This window comes from Balaenoptera borealis, assembly GCF_965194805.1.
Source record: "Balaenoptera borealis genome assembly, contig: HAP1_SCAFFOLD_1585, whole genome shotgun sequence".
NCBI classification, from domain to species: domain Eukaryota; kingdom Metazoa; phylum Chordata; class Mammalia; order Artiodactyla; family Balaenopteridae; genus Balaenoptera; species Balaenoptera borealis.
Window position 1 is genome coordinate 55,318 of NW_028122648.1, and position 17,666 is coordinate 72,983.

General features: G+C 47.7%; 1 long non-coding RNA gene across 1 annotated transcript in view; it reads right to left on the reverse strand.

Moving 5' to 3' along the window:
• LOC309622117 overlaps positions 1–17,666 on the reverse strand; it is a 55,331-nt gene that overhangs the window by 31,505 nt on the left and 6,160 nt on the right. Inside the window, exon 2 of the long non-coding RNA XR_014240525.1 lies at positions 4,735–4,810. This is a non-coding gene — a long non-coding RNA (uncharacterized lncRNA). The remainder of the gene's footprint in view (positions 1–4,734; positions 4,811–17,666) is intronic.

A 17,666-nucleotide genomic window follows, 5' to 3' on the forward strand; every position in this document is an offset into this window, starting at 1 on the left:
TATATGACAAACCCACAGCAAGCATCATACTCAATGGTGAAAAACTGAAAGCGTTTCCTCTAAGATCAAGAACAAGACAAGGATGTCCACTCTTGTCACTATTATTCAACATAGTTTTGGAAGTCCTAGCCACAGCAATCAGAGAAGAAAAAGAAATAAAAGGAATACAAATTGGAAAAGAGGAAGTAAAACTGTCACTGTTTGCCAATGACATGATACTATATATAGAAAATCCTAAAGATGCCACCAGAAAACTATTAGAACTAATCAATGAATTTGGTAAGGTTGCAGGACACAAAATTAATGCACAGAAATCTCTGGCATTCCTGTACACCAACAACAAGAAATCAGAAAGAGAAATTAAGGAAACACTCCTATTTACCACTGCAACAAAAAGAATAAAATAGCTAGGAATAAACCTGCCTAACGAGGAGAAAGACTTGTACTCAGAAAACTATAAAACACTGAAGAAAGAAATCAAAGATGACACAAACAGATGGAGAAATATACCATATTCTTGGATTGGAAGAATCAATATTGTGAAAACGACTATACTACCCAAAGCAATCTACAGGTTCAGTGCAATCCCTATCAAACTCCCAATGGCATTCTTCACAGAATTAGAACAAAAACTTTTACAATTCGTATGGAAACACAAAAGACCCCGAATAGCCAAAGCAATCTTGAGAAAGAAAAACAGAGCTGGAGGAATCAGGCTCCCTGACTTCAAACTATACCACAAAGCTACAGTAATCAAGACAGTATGTACTGGCACAAAAACAGAAATATAGATTAATGGTACAGGATAGAATGCCCAGAGATAAACCCGTGCACATACGGGCACCTAATTTACAACAAAGGAAGCAAGAACATACAATGGAGAAAAGACAGCCTCTTCAATAAGTGGTGCTGGGAAATCTAGACAGCTACATGTAAAAGAATGAAATTAGAACACTACCTAACACCATACACAAAAATAAACTCCAAACGGATTAAAGACTTAAATGTAAGACCAAACACTATAAAACTCTTAGAGGAAAACATAGGAAAAACGCCCTTTGACACAAACCACAGCAAGATCTTTTTTGACCCACCTCCTAGAGTAACGGAAATAAAAACAAAAATAAACAAATGGGACTTAATTAAACTTAAAAGCTTTTGCACAGCAAAGGAAACCATAAACAAGATGAAAAGACAACCCTCAGAATGGGAGAAAATATTTGCAGATGAAACAACAAAGGGTTAATCTCCGAAATATACAAACAGCTCATGGAGCTCAATATCAAAAAAAACAAACAATCCAATTAAAAAATGGGTGGAAGACCTAAATAGACATTTCACCAAGGAAGACATACAGATGGCCAAGAGGCACATGAAAAGCTGCTCAACATCACTAATGATTAGAGAAATGCAAATCAAAACTACAATGAGGTATCACCTCACGCCAGTCAGAATGGCCATTATCAAAAAATCTAGAAACAATAAATGCTGGAAAGGGTGTGGAGAAAAGGGAACCCTCCTGCACTGTTGGTGGGAATGTAAACTGATACAACCACTATGGAAAACAGTATGGAGGTTCCTTGAAAAATGAAAAATAGTACTACCATATGACACAGCAATCCCACTACTGGGCAAATACCCTGAGAAAACCATAATTCAAAAAGAGTCATGTACCACAATGTTCACTGCAGTACTATTTACAATAGCCAGGACATGGAAGCAACCTAAGTGTCCATCGACAGATGAACGGAGAAACAAGATGTGGCACATATATACAATGGAATATTACTCAGCCATAAAAAGAAATGAAATTGAGTTACTTGTAGTGAGGTGGATGGACCTAGAGTCTGTCATACAGAGTGAAGTAAGTCAGAAAGAGAAAAACAAATACCGTATGCTAACACATATATATGGAATCTAAAAAAAAAAAAAAAAAAAAAATTGGTACTGATGAACCTAGTTGCAGGGCAGGAATAAAGAGGTAGACATAGAAAATGGACTTGAGGACATGGGGTGGGAGGGCGAAGCTGGGGCAAAGTGAGACTAGCATCGACATATATACACTACCGAATGTAAAACAGTTGGCTGGTGGGAAGCAGCAGCATAGCACAGGGAGATCGGCTCAGTGCTTTGTGATGACCTAGAGGGGTGGGATAGTGAGGATGGGAGGGAGGCTCAAGAGGGAGGGGATATGGGGACATGTGTATGCATATGGCTGATTTGCTTTGTTGTGTAACATCAACTAACACAGTATCATGAAGCAATTATACTCCAATAAGGATCTATTAAAAAAAAAAAACTGAAACAGGTTCTCACGGTGTTTTCAATCAAAAGATAGCAAAAATATTCTGGGCTTCCCTGGTGGCGCAGTGGTTGAGAGTCTGCCTGCCGATGCAGGGGACGCGGGTTCGAGCCCTGGTCTGGGAAGATCCCACGTGCGGCGGAGCAACTGGGCCCATGAGCCACAACTACTGAGCCGGCGCATCTGGAGCCTGTGCTCCACAACAAGAGAGGCCGCGATAGTGAGAGGCCCGTGCACCGCGATGAAGAGTGGCCCCCGCTCGCCGCAACTAGAGAAAGCCCTCGCACAGAAACGAAGACCCAACACAGCTAAAAATAAAAAAAATAAAAAAGATAGCAAAAATATTCCATTTACATTATCTTATGTCACAAAAGATGCATGAGCATAGACTCCAAGGTGAGGCTGCCCCACAGGGGGCCCAGCCCCCGGATTCAGTCACAGGGGCTCTGACTGCAGCCTCTCGAAGAGCCCAAGGGCTGAACTTGGGGGCAACTAGGGATCGTGCAACCTCAAAGATTGACATCAGATGTAACAGACATAAGGACAATAAAGGTACAAGGTGTGTCACTCGGATACACGGCAAAAATGTGAAATCTCACTTTCAAATATGTGTAAACATTCCAGGTGTAATCTGGAGTGAAAATCTCCTCCAGTACTCTGTACGTTGAAATTCTATCAGCCCATGGTGTGTTAACGTATATTTATTATTGAAGCAGTAAATTACTCAATGATTGGCATGAACTGTTAATCTTATGTACAAAAATTGTTTCATAAGTAGGGAACAAACTGATTTAACAGAAATGCTGAGAGCACCCGCTCTTACCTCTGAACTTCTCTCTATGCCTCACCCATTACTCTGTCCCCAGTCTCGGGGCCAAACGGGATTTACTGAAAAGCCCAGATCCGGTTGGGATTCCTGTGGTTGCTTCTGCTGTTCTTTTAAACCATCATCCAGCAAACCTGTGATGTGCTTCTTCTAAACCACAGCACCAGAGAAAATCAACTCAACTATTTCCCAGACTGCAACCCTGGAACAAATAAGCACCAACCGCAACTTTCCAACCTCCACAAAAATACAAAATCTGCCTTCTAAGAGACACAGGAGGAAAAGAAGAACTGCTAAGGAAGTGTAATTCACAGCTCCTGCAAATCGTATTTCAAAGAACAAAACGAGGCTGGGGGAAAGGTGTGAAACTGCTAGCAGGGAAAAAACCCAAGAGCGTCCAACAAAGATCTCACCATGAAGTTAAGCATAAATGTACATAAATGCAGTTACATAAGCCAAAAACAGTACTTTGAATAGGTAGCTGCAAAGCAACTAAATATACTGAATCAAAGTGTTAGTGGAAGAACTGTGTAGAACTTCATAATATGGAAATTAGGTAATAACCATTAGATACAACTGAAAATCAGGTTCAATCAAGGAACAGAATGGAGTTGATAATTTGTATGATTCCATTTTATAATGTCATTCCATCATTTCCCAAACCAAGTGCCTTTCTTGGGAAGATGATTACCGATATACTTTCTACTGCTGAAGGTACAGCAAGGGGAAGAGACGCCGGGATATGCCTGTCCTTGGAAGGCAGCCCTGGAACACGGGCGGCGTGTCTACGTTTTAAGCAAAGTACGATTTCTCTGCAGGTTCAGTGAAGTCACCCACCAAGCTCACACAGGGCTCCTGATGGCACAGCCTGTGTCTTCTCTGCACATCACCACTGACCAGCCAGCTGGTGTCACAAATCCATGCCCAGGTCTGCTTGGTATCCCTCTGTTAATGCTCTGTTCATTAATTTAACAAACTATCAGGAGAGTATGCTTGAAATGGGCAGCATTATCTCTCAACTTTAATTAAACTCTGCTATTGCAATATGACAGTCAGCACATCATAGGGGGAATTATTTTAAGGATGAGGGGAGAAAGTATTTCAAAGCCCCCACTTAAACATGAAAGCATAATCTAAAATGGCCGAGCACATACTATAATTTTTCTGTAATATTAAAGATGCTATTTTCAGACTCGGTAATTAATTGGATTCCGTGGAGAAATTATGCCAGCATCCTTGATAGCAAAATGTGTGCAGAGGCAGGAACAGTGTGCCAGAGGACGGCCATAAACAACCCGGCTGTCACCCAGATTATGACAATCACCAGGCTTAATAAGGAGTAAGAGCTGCCTGCTTCTAGGACGCACTCATTACTTCCTGCAAAGTGACGGCACTGAATTCTGATTATATCGCCTTCGTAAAAGGAATGGCAGCGGCTCCTGCTCTAGCGGCGGGTGGCCTCAGAAGGATGCGTGGAAGGCACAAGCCAGGGGCCACGGGCTGGGCGAGGACGGCATCCTGTCAGCTGATGGCCGGCGAGTCCTGAGCCTTCCACCACCTTCTCCCCCGCCCCGCAGGGAAAGGGGAGCCCAGGAAGCTGGCTTACCATTGATCCGGCTCACGAGTTCTTCCAAGATTTTCACTTTCATTTGAATCCCAGGTTGAGCAAACGTGTAGTTGTCCTAAGGGAAAAATAACAACGAATATCATATGCATGGAAAATAAAACCCGCTTTCCAAAGGGGAAAAAGGCAGCGGGAACAAAGGTGAACAGTTTCACAACATAACAGATTCACAAAGTGATCAACGCACAAGGCATTAGGCTGCGTTACACCACCAGTGTGCAGCACGAACCAGAAGGTGAAGTCCGACACCCCCTGATGTCACAGGGGAACACACCAATCTCAGGAACGTTTAATGGGGCGTGTCTATATGTAAATGCAGACATTTACATTTAAATTGAACAGACAGCCCACTGAGGGCCAGAGCCGGCCGGAAGTTGCTCTGACTGGCACAGGGGCAAAGCCCTCAGCGCTGCAGGGGGGCCGACCTGTAACAGCGACCTGGCAGTACCAGCGTCACGCCGGCCGTCCCAGGGCCAAGGACGTGGTCACTGCGTGAGCGCAGAGTGAACATGGGACTTCAGTCTCAGTGAACTCAGGTGAAGAAGTTCATAAACTAAGACAGGAAAACCAGTGTGGGCACTGGGCGGGGGGAGGGGGGTCTCCAGTCAGGCAGACCTGGAACGAGAGCCCAGCTCTATCACGTAGATGCTGTGTGACGCTGGCAAGTAACACCACCCCTCTGGGCTGCAGTTTCATTATCTGTAAAGTGAGAATGACAGTGCCGACGTGTAGGGCTGCTCTGAGGCTTCCGGAAGCACTGTGAGTGGCAGGTGCATGAAGGCTCAGGGACAGGAGGCCGGGTGCCCACTGCCATCACCTGAGAACACAAACCAGCCGGAGGAGAAGGTGGCGCCCTCTGTGTCCCGCCCCAGGGCATCCCCACAGAACTGCCCTCAGGAGCCTCTGCCGGCGCTCAGGGACCATTTGCAGAATGAGGGTTTCAACTGGACTCCTGCAGTGATGCACTTACACTGCAGGTAAGATGTAAGATGCATGTGAGATGTCCAGGGCACATTCCTGGAGCCAGGCAAGGGGGACAAAGATTGCTAAGCAAGGGACTGAACCCGGGAAAGCATCCTGGATGGCCCAGGTGGGCCCAGTGTGACCCGGGGCCCTTGAAGGTGGAGGAGGAGACAGGAGAGTCAGAGTCAGAGCTGCGAGGACGCTTGACTCGCCACCGCGGACATGGAAGGCGGGCAAAGGCGCCACCACCCAAGCAACACAGGCTCGAAAGAGACCAAGGAGCGAATTATTCCCTGAAGCCCCAGAAGGGACGCAGCCCTGCCCACGCCTTGATCTACACCTTGATCCAGCACCCCAGGTGCATGGCAGCCTTCTGGCCTCCAGGACGATGAGGTAACAAACGTGTGTTGTTTCAAGCCACGACGCGCTGCGCCTGCGGGTCCTTGAACTCGAGTGAGCGCGTGGGGCCTCGGGCCCCGGCGGTTCAGGGGAGCTCCTGCTGGGCCGGTGTTGGGAGAGGATGGCTTGTCCTCAGGGAGGCACGGGGGAGGCCCCAGGGACGTGGGAACAGCACTCCCGGTGCCACCCGCCCCAGGACCTGCGAGGGGGTCTCCAACGACACAGCATGGGGGAGAGGAGGACCTTCACACCAGCAGCAGCGCCTAAGGCTGAGCAGTCAGACGTGGGGGGCTCCGATCCCGGCACGGTCGGCGCTCTCTGGGTTTAACACGCGTGCGCACACACGCACACACACCCCTCCTGCTAGAGCAGGAGTGGCAGCACGATGACACAGAACTTAAAACTCCTACAAGGCGACAAGGACCTCCTTCCCGCAGAAACAGAAAACGAGCAGACTCACACCTAACTTCTTGCTGAGGTTTCCCCCAAGTCGATTTCAAGCGACAGCCTCTGGATCCAACTGTCACATCCCCGCGAGGGCAAAACCGAGGACAGCTCCGTGCGGTGCCCCGACCCAGAGCAACGCTGAGGCCCCACATGCGCCCTGCTCTGCGCAGGGGGACGGTGCTCCCGGGGCGGCTGCCACAGGGGCCCGGCGTGATGTGTCCTCTAGACACGGCGACAAGCTCGTGGGTTTTGCCACACTTTGAAGTCTTGTGACGCGAGGGCTTTCACAGACTGGCGCTCAATGGACAGGACCTCTGGGCCCTGAAAGGCCCGTGCGTGTCCCGGTGAGACACCGGGCGCCCCTCCGGCCGAGACAGGGCAGCACCACAAGGTAAGCACAAGCCGTGAGCTTTCACAGACTTAGACATTAATGGGCAACGGAAATTCTGGCTTTGGACTTGAACTTACAAGGGTTGGTCTTTAAGACAATTTCTCTCTGAAACTGGGTAACACAAGGAGATTTATACTCAAATTCGGGGCATGCTGTGTAGTTGGAAGCTTATACACTGGCATTTCACCTCATGGTGGAATTTCTGATGAGCCAGGTGGAACAGTCAAGCAGGACATAATTAAGGATGAGAAATAAACTAAGAGTGGTTTTGCAGCCTTAGGTAGAGGCCTTGCAGGTTATCGAATTAATGTTCAATTCTGACACGTTTCAGAGCCATCAGGACCAGGCTCTAATGCCCTCTCCCCGGCGTCCCAAGAGAATCCTCAAAGGAGCGGGGGTTCCACTGGGGGCTGGCCTGTCCCGATGGGCTGTGGGCTCCAAGGCGGGCCACACCCCTGGCCGAGAAGGGACCTAATGGTTACGCAAACAGCCAGCTGAAGGAAGCACTCTCAAACCCGGGGTCTGCTTCCCAGTGGAGGGAACTCAGTTGGTGCCTCTCCTGCACTATCTCCATCCCCAGAAATACTCACCCCAAGAAGGCAACTTCAACTGCTAAGCCTGGGAGACTAAACAGCCAGTAGGTTCAGCCCTCCTTCCAGCTCTCAGAATCGGCTGATCCCCCAGGAAGGCTGCTCCCCCGGGGGAAGGCTGCTCCCCACAGAAAGACTGTTCCCCCAAGAAAGCTGCTCCCCCAGGGAAGGCTGCTCCCCTTGGGAAGGTTGCTCCCCTTTGGAAGGCTGCTCCCCCCAGGAAGGTTGCTCCCCCAAGAAAACCGCTCCCCTGGGGAAGGCTGCTCCCCCAGGGAAGGCTGCTCCCACCCCAGGAAGGCTGCTCCCACCCCAGGAAGGCTGCTCCCCCAGGGAAGGTTGCTCCCCCTGGGGAGGCTGCTCCCCCTGGGAAGGCTGCTCCCTCTGGGAAGGTTGCTCCCCCTGGGAAGATTGCTTCCCTAGGGAGGCTGCTCCCCCAGGGAAGGCTGCTCCCACCCCAGGAAGGCTGCTCCCCCTGGGAAGGTTGCTCCCCCTGGGAAGGTTGCTTCCCTAGGGAGGCTGCTCCCCCAGGGAAGGCTGCTCCCACCCCAGGAAGGCTGCTCCCCCTGGGAAGGTTGCTCCCCCTGGGAAGGTTGCTCCCCTAGGGAGGCTGCTCCCCCTGGGAAGGCTGCTCCCACCCCAGGAAGCCTGCTCCCCCTGGGAAGGCTGCTCCCTCTGGGAAGGTTGCTTCCCTAGGGAGGCTGCTCCTCCAGGAAGTCTGCTCCCCCAGGAAGGCTGCTCCCACCCCGGGAAGGCTGCTCCCCCAAGAAGACTGCTCCCCCTAACCCCCAGAAGGCTGCTTCCTGGTACAGCTCTGATGCACGTGAGGGGGTCCTGCCCAGGCCCAGCACTGGCTCTGACAGGGTGGGTCAGCCTGAATGATCCTGGGATTCAGTCAGCCAGGTTATTTGGCTCTCACACTAAGACAGGATTTCAAGCTTCTCATTTAAAAGAAATAAAAGTTATTCTTTGACCATCTGCCACTATTTTATTTCTCAGTTTGTTCAAAACCCAGATAGGGGAGATGAGTTCTCTTGAAAATCCAAATAATAAGAAAAGAATGACACCCGAGAGTATAAAAAAAAAAATCTGTATTGTGAAAGGACCTGAGAAGATTGACAGGTGTGGCCTTGGCATCTGGATTTAGGCAGGGAGCGGGGGGCAGAGAAGACCAGCCTTCAGAAGGGGCACAGCGTGGTCGGCTGAGGACGGCCCCGCTTAGCAGCCAGGAAGCCTTTGAAGGGCACACCAAGGACATTCCAGAGCCAGAGGCTGAGATGGAAGGTGTGAGGGGAAAAGAATGTTCTGTGGCCTCAGGAGAGGCACTTGGCACTCAGGCTGCCCAGCAGGGCTCCACCAGCGCCCCTGATGAGACCGTGGGTTCTGCCCACTTCAGGCAGGGGCGCCGCCCCAGCATGCCATCCAAACCCGCGCCAGTAACACATCTGGCACAGAAAACATCTGCTGAATAGATGTATGACTAGGCAGGCAAAATAGGAAGTAAATAAGAATGTGGTATATTTACAGAAATAGTAACAGTCATAATATTAACAATACTCCATGAAAAGTAAACATGCTTATCCTTTCAAACTGAGATTTGATTTTGTGTCTTTAAGAAACGATAGAATATGTAAAACTTACGGGTCAGAGGGAAGGAAGGAAGGTCTGAAGAATACAACGACCTTCTGGGAAATGTTTTACAGAAAGTGAAGTCCGTAGCAGACGGACTTTACCTTTCTGCTTACCTTTTCACAGAAAAAAATCAAAAAATGCACACCAGGCTTGCCTCGCACATGCTGCTGTTCCCGCCTCACCCTCCAGCAATACCGAACAGCATTTTCCGCGCTCTTCAGCTGACAAGCAGAATCAACTCTTCTGAAGGAGCATTTCAGAGAAGAGCTGGAAGATACACTCATATCGGCTTAGCCGGAAGGACCCCAGCACCTGCCTATTAAAACTCCCAGCTCCCAGAGAACTGAGACTCCCTCTTACCTCTGACAAGGGGCTGTGCCCCCAGACCAGAGATGCAAGCCCTCAGCAAGTCCCACACCCCTTTCCTGGCCAGTCTCACTCCGAGAAAGCTGCCTTCTTAGGCTCAAACCACACTGGCCTCCCTCACCTGCCCTGGACCTGCGTCTGGAACAACTCAGCGGTACGAGGCCCCATTTCAGGCACCCTGATGACCCAATCCATGCAACTGATGCATCAGCAGAACCACAGCAGACCGGGAGCTCTTCCCTCTGTGCAGTGAACACTGCCTGCGTGCCTCGTGCGTGAGACAATACCCCGAGGCCGGAGCAGAGACGGTGCGGAAAAGCAGGCCGGAGACCGCCATCCTGAGACAGGCCGGTTTGCCAGGTCGGCCCTCCCTCAGCCAGCGCCTGGGACCGGGGATTTCGGGTTTTCCCACCTCTCCCGCACCAGCAGGAATGGCTCGCTGGCCTCAGCTGAGCGCTGTGGTTTACGCCGAGCTCCTGCTTTCCTGCCGGTCTGTGCCAGGCAGAGGTACCTATGTGAAGAGCCTCGGTACAGACCCCGGGCGCAGAGCCTCTACCGAGCTCCTGGCAGACGGTGCCAACTCGTCGCTGGGGAGTTAGGCGTCTCCTGCGACTCCACCAGGGCAGGACTCCGGGCAGCTGGCGCCTGGGTCCCCCTGGGCCTTCTCCCTTGGCCGCTGCCGCCTCACACGACCGCGCTGGGAGGAATCACGGCCGGGAGCACAGCTACATGCTGGGAGTCACGGGGCCCGGGGGCAGTCCTAGGCCTCCCAACACAGCTGGGCAGGAGAACAGCACGGGCCTTCTGTCCAGAGATGACGGTCTGGTCGTTAAGCAAACGTTCATCACGCAGGCCACGCAAATGCGCATGGGGGCTCGCTGTGCCCTGGGGAGCACAGCCGTCACGGCACAGAACGGGGGCCTGACCTGAGGACCTGACCTGACCTCTGCGTGCAGAGGACGTGAGGCCCGGGCCTAGACGCAGGGAGAAGGAAGCTAGGCACACTCCAGGCGTGAATGAAGGCCAGTGCGGCGGGAGGGGCCGCAAGGAAGCTGGGGCTGACGGGAGAAGACCATTCGGAGGCTGGAAGGCCACGGGGGAGCGAAGGGTGAGACCCCAGCAAAGCTACAGAAGGAAGCTACTGACACGGAAATGGGGAGCCACCACGGTTACGAGATTTGCATTTGGAAAAGATGACTCTGGCCGCAAGGTGGGGCGTAACAGAAGGGGCCAGCGAGGATGCGAGAGGTCAGCTACAAGACCAAAGCCAGAATCTGGGCACGAGAGCCATGAGAGCATCCCACTGGCGACGCAGTCAACCCAGGCTGTCCAGGCTGCATTCAACGAACTGTACTGCTTGGTTTTGTGAACTTGAACGTAGGGCTTCTCACTTATTCCTGTGAGCTCGTTTGTTTGATTGGCTCTCAGCCGGAACTGCAGTCAGTGGAACTCATTCTGCACCTTGATCGTGTCATCGATCACATTAGCTGTCCTTCCAAGCTGAGAGGCAGTGGGTAAACTCACACCCTCCACGTCTTCGCCACGGTCTCTGGGAAGAGGGGAGAAGGACGAGGACAAGGACAGAGCTCCGTGGCATGTTTCGCAGATGGAAGAGCATTGTAAAAATCTATCAAGCCAACTCTTTTCCCACCCGCGAGCCGAGTTTCTCTGATCTTCTCTTTCCTCATCTGTAAAATGATGAGGAACGGCTCCTTCCCAAGGCGCTGGAGGTGTGAAATGAGTTGTTATCTCTCAAGGAGCCCAGACAGCGTCCACACCAAAGGTGAGCCCACCCGCCCACCGACCCACCCCTTCCCCAGCTTCCCCGGTGACATCGGACATGGGACGTGGTGAAGGCTGAAGGCTCCCCCAGCCCTGGCAGAGCGGCCAGTGCTCCTCCTGTAAACCGCGGGGGAAACGGGAAATGCTGAATGCCTGCGTTCAGACACGGGCCTGCCAGCAGCAGAAGGTGGTGTACCAGTGAGGTAGAGGTAGATGGGCCCCTGGGCTGGACAGCTGGAGTCTGACAAGCGGAGTAAATTGGAGCTTTGTTTCCCCAGACACTCCAAGGCCAAAGTTAATAGCAGGAGCTGAGGTCTGCCGGAGTAAAGAGATAAGATGACCATTCCTGAGGTCAAGGAAACCTCCCCGATTGCACACGCGCAGTAAGCCTCCTTTGGGGGTCAAAAAGGAGGGGGCACCACCCCATAACAGGTGATGCTAAGGCCGTCCCACAGGCCTCTGGGCTGAAACCCCATCTTGGAAAAAAGTTGCGCACGCATGCTGGGGAGGGGCCTACGGCAGGTCACGTGTGGAAGAAGAAACCAGATGATTGGCCAAAGGTAAACAAAAACCCGGAAGAACTGCCCTATATGAATGACTTCACCGCCTCTTTATTGGGCTCCTCCTCATTATGGGGGGACGCCCACACCCTTTCTCTCCCCGTGTGCATCTCTGCCCTGCTTCTGTCTTAACTAAGCAACTGTTTCTCTGTGTGCTCTCCCACTTGTTGTGCTGTGTCTCTAATAATTAACTTTGTACCTGTTTTTACAGTTTTTGCCTCCGTGAGAAATGCATTTTTCAACGGGGGCAAACGCCACGGCAGCTTTGCTTCTAGCCTCTAGCCCTAGCTGGTCTAGTGGCTGGGGTTCCTGGTTTTCACCCAGGCTCCCCAGGTTCACTTCCTGGGCAGGGAACTAAGATCTCGCTTCAAGCCACCACTCACTGCTGTCTCACCAAGATCAACAGTATTTGAAGGGAGTCTAGGTAAGTTATAAATACGTGCTATAAAAAGTAACCACTAACTGAAAGAAAGGTGGGGAGAGGAGAGATGGCCCATAAGCCAGAGTGAAAACTAACAAGAATAATAAGAAAGTCTCCCTGAGTGAAAAGAGCCGATCTGAAAAGACTACACACTGTGTGGTTCCACGGAAATGACATTCTGGAAGAGGCAAAACCATGGAGACAGTGAAAAGACCAGTGGTTGTCAAGGGTTCAGGGAGAGGGAGGGATGAACAGGTGGAGCACAGAGGATTTTTAGGGCAGTGAAACTACTCTGTGTGATACCATAATGGTGGATACATGTCATTATACATTTGTCCAAACCCACAGAATGTACAGCACAGAGAGGGAACCCCAATGTCAACTATGGACTTTAGTTAATAATGACATATGGATATTGGCTCATCAACTGTAACAAAGGCACCACACGAACACAAGATGTCAATAACAGGAGAAACCTTGTGTGTGTGAAGAGGTGGCAACAGAGTATATCAAACTCTCTGTACTTCCTGCTCAATATTTCTGTAAACCTGAAACTGCCCTAAAAGACAGGGTCCATTAATTTAAAAAGTACCCAATGCATGCAAAAGAAGGGAGGAAAAAGGGAGGAAATAAGATGAAATGAATAGAAAATAAATAGCAAAATGGCAGTGTAAACCCCAGCCATATAAATAATTACTGAATGTAAATGAACTAAACACACACTAAAAGGGTAGGAAAGCAAAATCCAACTATAAGCTGTCTACAAGAAAAGTACTTTAAATAAGAAGACACAAACAGATTAAAAGCAAAGGGATGGAAAAGACATACCAAGGAAATACTAATCATAAGGAAGATGGAACGGCTATATTAATATCAGAGGAACTGGAATCGAGGACAGGGGATATAACCAGAAATAGAGGAATATTTCATAACAATAAGCATATAAATTCATCAATAAAACAATCATCTTACATGTGTGTGTATCTAATAACCAAGATTCAAACAACATGAAGCAAAACCTCACAAAACTAAAAGAAGAGACAAATCAACCATTATAGTTGGAAATTCCAGAAGTCCTCACTCAGCAGTTGATAGAAAAAGCAGATGGAAAATCAGTAAGGGTAGAGAACACAGGAAAAACACTACATATCAACCAACATGACCTAACTGATATTTACAGAAACTTCCCCAACAAAGCAGAACACACATTCTTCTCAAGGACACATGAAACATTCATCAAGATAGACTATGTGACAGATCTCAAGACACATATCAATTAGTTTAACTACCAATTTTAGGAATTGAAGACATCACTTTAGTTCTTACAGACATTAAAAGAATTAGGGAATATTGTAAACAACAGTATGTCAATAAATTACAATTGTTTAAAATGACCAAATTCTTTAAAATACACAAATTATCAAAACTGACAAGAAAAGAAATAGAAAATCTGGAGCCCTACCCAGAGCAGAAACTGAATTTGTACTTAAAACTTTCCCACAAAGAAAGTTCCAGGCCAAGATGGCTTCACTGTTGAATTCTATCAAGTATTTAAGAAAAACACAATACCAATCTTGCACAAACTCTTTCAGAAATCACAGGAGCATTTTATGAAATCACCATTTCCCTAATGCCAAAACAGAAAAAGAGAATACACAGAAGAAAAGAAAATGGAAGACAATACTGTCATCCCTTGGTATACAAAGGGGGTTGGTTCCAAGAGCCCCCATGGATACCAAAATCCATAGATGCTCAAGTCGCATAGTCAGCCCTCTGTATCTGCAGTGCTATATCTGTGGATTCAGCAAACCCTGGATCATGCAGTACTACCCGTATTTAATTGAGGAAAAAAAAAAGCACGTGTAAGTGGACCTGCACAGTTCAAACCTGTGTTGTTCAAGGGTCAATTGTATTCCTCATGAACAGAGATATAAAACTCTTTTAAAATATATTACATACAATACAATAAAATAAAATATCAAAGAGAATCCTGAAACATATAAAAAGACTAACATCTCACGACAAAGTGGGACTTATCTCAGGAATGCAAGCTGGCTTAACATTAAAAATTAATCAATGTCCTTCAGTACATTAATAGAGTAAGTCAGAAAAATCATATGACCATCCATCTCAACACAAGAAAAAGCATTTGGCAAAATACTGATTCATAATTATTTAAAAGTCTCAGCAAACTATGATCTGTCTTCCAGCTCTTCTTCCACCAAGTCTTACAAATTCTATCCTCAATCTCTTTGCCCTTTATATACTGGTATTCCTCAAATGTAAAGAAAAAGACCTACCAAAATAAGGCAGAATGTTTATTAAAAATACAGACTCCTTGTCTGTGGAATTTGCACTGTCAAAACCACCCTGATAAAGGGCATCTACGAAAAGTCAACAGCTAACATCAAAGTTAATGGTGAGCACCTAAATGTTTCACCCTCTCCACCAATACCTGGAAGGAGGTAAAAATGTCTGCTCTCATCACTTCCGTTCAACATTGTACTTGAGGTCCTTGACAATGCAATAAGGCAAGAAGAGGAAATAAAAGCCACACATATTACCTAGAAAGAAGTAAAATTTTGTTTATTTGTAGGTGACATGATTATGCACATAGAAAATCCTAAAGCATCTACCCAAAAGCTCCTAAAACTAATAAGTGAATTTAGCAAGATTACAAGAAACGAGGTGTGGCATATATTTTCCACAACAATATCTCTTATCCCATATATTCTTTTATGTGACCAGGGCACTCCTGCATCAAGAGATGGAGTCTAATTTCCCTCTCTTTAAAGTAGGCTTATGACTTCTTTACCCAAAAGAGTAGAGTGGAAGTGATATTATGCGACTTCTGAGGTTCAGTCATGAAAAAATGCAACTAACAACTTGCTTTCTGGAAGTCTTACTGGGAGCCTTGAACCATTATGTCAGAAGTCTGACTTTCCTAAGGCCACTGTGCCATGAGGATGTTAAGCCACATGGAGAGGCCATGTGTGGGCAGCTCAATCTACAGTCTCAGTCTTAGAGTCGTCCAAGCCCAGGCACCACACACGTAAAAGAGTGAGATTGCAGATGATTCCAGTCCCTAGGCATCAACTTGTGCCAGATTTCAAGCCGTCTCACCAAGGTGCCAGACACCGTGGTGCACAGACAGAGATTCGTGGTGTGTCCTGACTGAAATCCTGACCAACAGGATCTGTGAGAATGATAAAACAGTTGTTCTAAGTCAGGAAGTTTTGGAGTAATTTGTTACACAACAATAGGAACTGAAAAACTGTCAGTTTACAAAACTCAATTGTATTTGTACAAACTATCAGTAAAAATCAAAAAAACAAAATTTACCAAGAAAGCTATACCATTTAAAGGAGCATCAAAAAAAAAAAAAAATCTAGAAATAAATTTAACAAAAGATGAGCAAAACCCATACACTGAAAACTACAAAATGTTTATTAGGGTAAGTTAAAGAACATTTAAATAAATTTAAAACTATACCATGCTTACAGATTAGAATAAATTAACACTGTTAATACTGTTAATTCTGGGACAACTGACACATAGATTCAAAATATAATTCCATTCTTTTTTTTTTTTTTTAAAGCTACTTGCCTTTCTTTTTTATTTATTTATTTATTTTTATTTATTTATGGCTGTGTTGGGTCTTCGTTTCTGTGAGAGGGCTTTCTCTAGTTGCGGCAAGCGGGGGCCACTCTTCATCGCGGTGCGTGGGCCTCTCACTATCGTGGGCTCTCTTGTTGCGGAGCACAGGCTCCATACGCACAGGCTCAGTAATTGTGGCTCACAGGCCCAGTTGCTCCGCGGCATGTGGGATCTTCCCAGACCAGGGCTCGAACCCGTGTCCCCTGCATTAGCAGGCAGATTCTCAACCACTGAGCCACCAGGGAAGCCCTATAATTCCATTCTAAATCCCAGGCCGTAAGGCTTTTTTGGTAGGAAATGGCTAATGATAAACTTTATATAAAAATGCAAAGGACCAAAAATACTCAAGATAATTTTTTTTTAAAAAAGAACACACTTGGAGGACTTTACCGAACTCCAAGAAAAGCTACAGTAGTGAAGACAGTACGTACTGGTATAACAACCCATTAATAGATTAATGGAACATGATAGAGTGTCCAGAAATGGACACACATGTATACAGTTATTTGATTTTCAGAAAAGGTGCCAAAGCAATCTACTCTGGAAACATAACAAAACTGTTTTCAACAAATGGTGCTGTGTTAACTAGGAAATCTATATTTTAAAAAAGAACCATGGGGCCTTCCTCACACCATACAGAAAAATTAAGTCAAGCTAGATGACAGACCTAAAAGTAAAAACTAAAATTATAGTTTCTAGAAGAAAAACATAGGAGAATACCCTGGTATGCTGGGTGTAGGAAAAGGCTTTTTGATTAGGACACAGACAACCATTACCACAAAAAATAATAAATTAGAATTCATCAAAATTAAAATTTTCTGCTCAGCAGAAGACATTTTTTAAAAGTAAATTGAGGGACTTCCTTGGTGGCGCAGTGGTTAAGAGTCCGTCTGCCAACACAGGGGACGCAGGTTCTAGCCCTTGTCCGGGAAGATCCCACATTCCGCGGAGCAACTAAGCCCATGCGCCACAACTACTGAGCCTGCGCTCTAGAGCCCGCGAGCCACAACTACTGAGCCCACGTGCCACAACTACTGAAGCCCACACGCCTAGAGCCTGTGCTCCGCAACAAGAGAAGCCACTGCAATGAGAAGCCCGCGCACCACAACGAAGAGTAGTCCCCGCTCGCCACAACTAGAGAAAGCCTGCGTGCAGCAACGAAGACCCAATGCAGCCAAAAATAAATAAATAAATAAATAAATAAATAAATTTTTTTTTTAAAGTGTAAATTGACAAGCCACAAACTTGGGAAAAAATATTCTCGTTCCCTCTCTCGATATGGATATAGCTATACAGATATAGATATCTAGACACCGTATGGTCAGGCCACTCAGGATGGCTGTTCTCTTGCTCTCTGTACATCCCTGCTGGACCAGCGCCTGCTTCACCTACACCTGCTCATGTGACTGACCTTCCTTCATACTTGCCCCAGGCCCCAGCTAGTGACTGTTCTTATCAAAGGGGCCATGAGGGGCATGCCTCTCTGCTGGTTTCCCTGGTAACTGACAAGCCCACCTGAGGTCAATTCCCCCTAAAACTGGCAACGGCCCCTTCTCCCGGGAGTGAAGACAGCTGCTATGTCCTGCCCACCGCCCGCCGCACGTGGTGAGGCATTGCTCCAGGAGCTAAGCTCCCCCGTCCATTAAACCGCTGATGTCTCTGTTGCTGACTCCAGGCTCTTTCTTCACTCTTAAAGCTGGGCAAGTAAA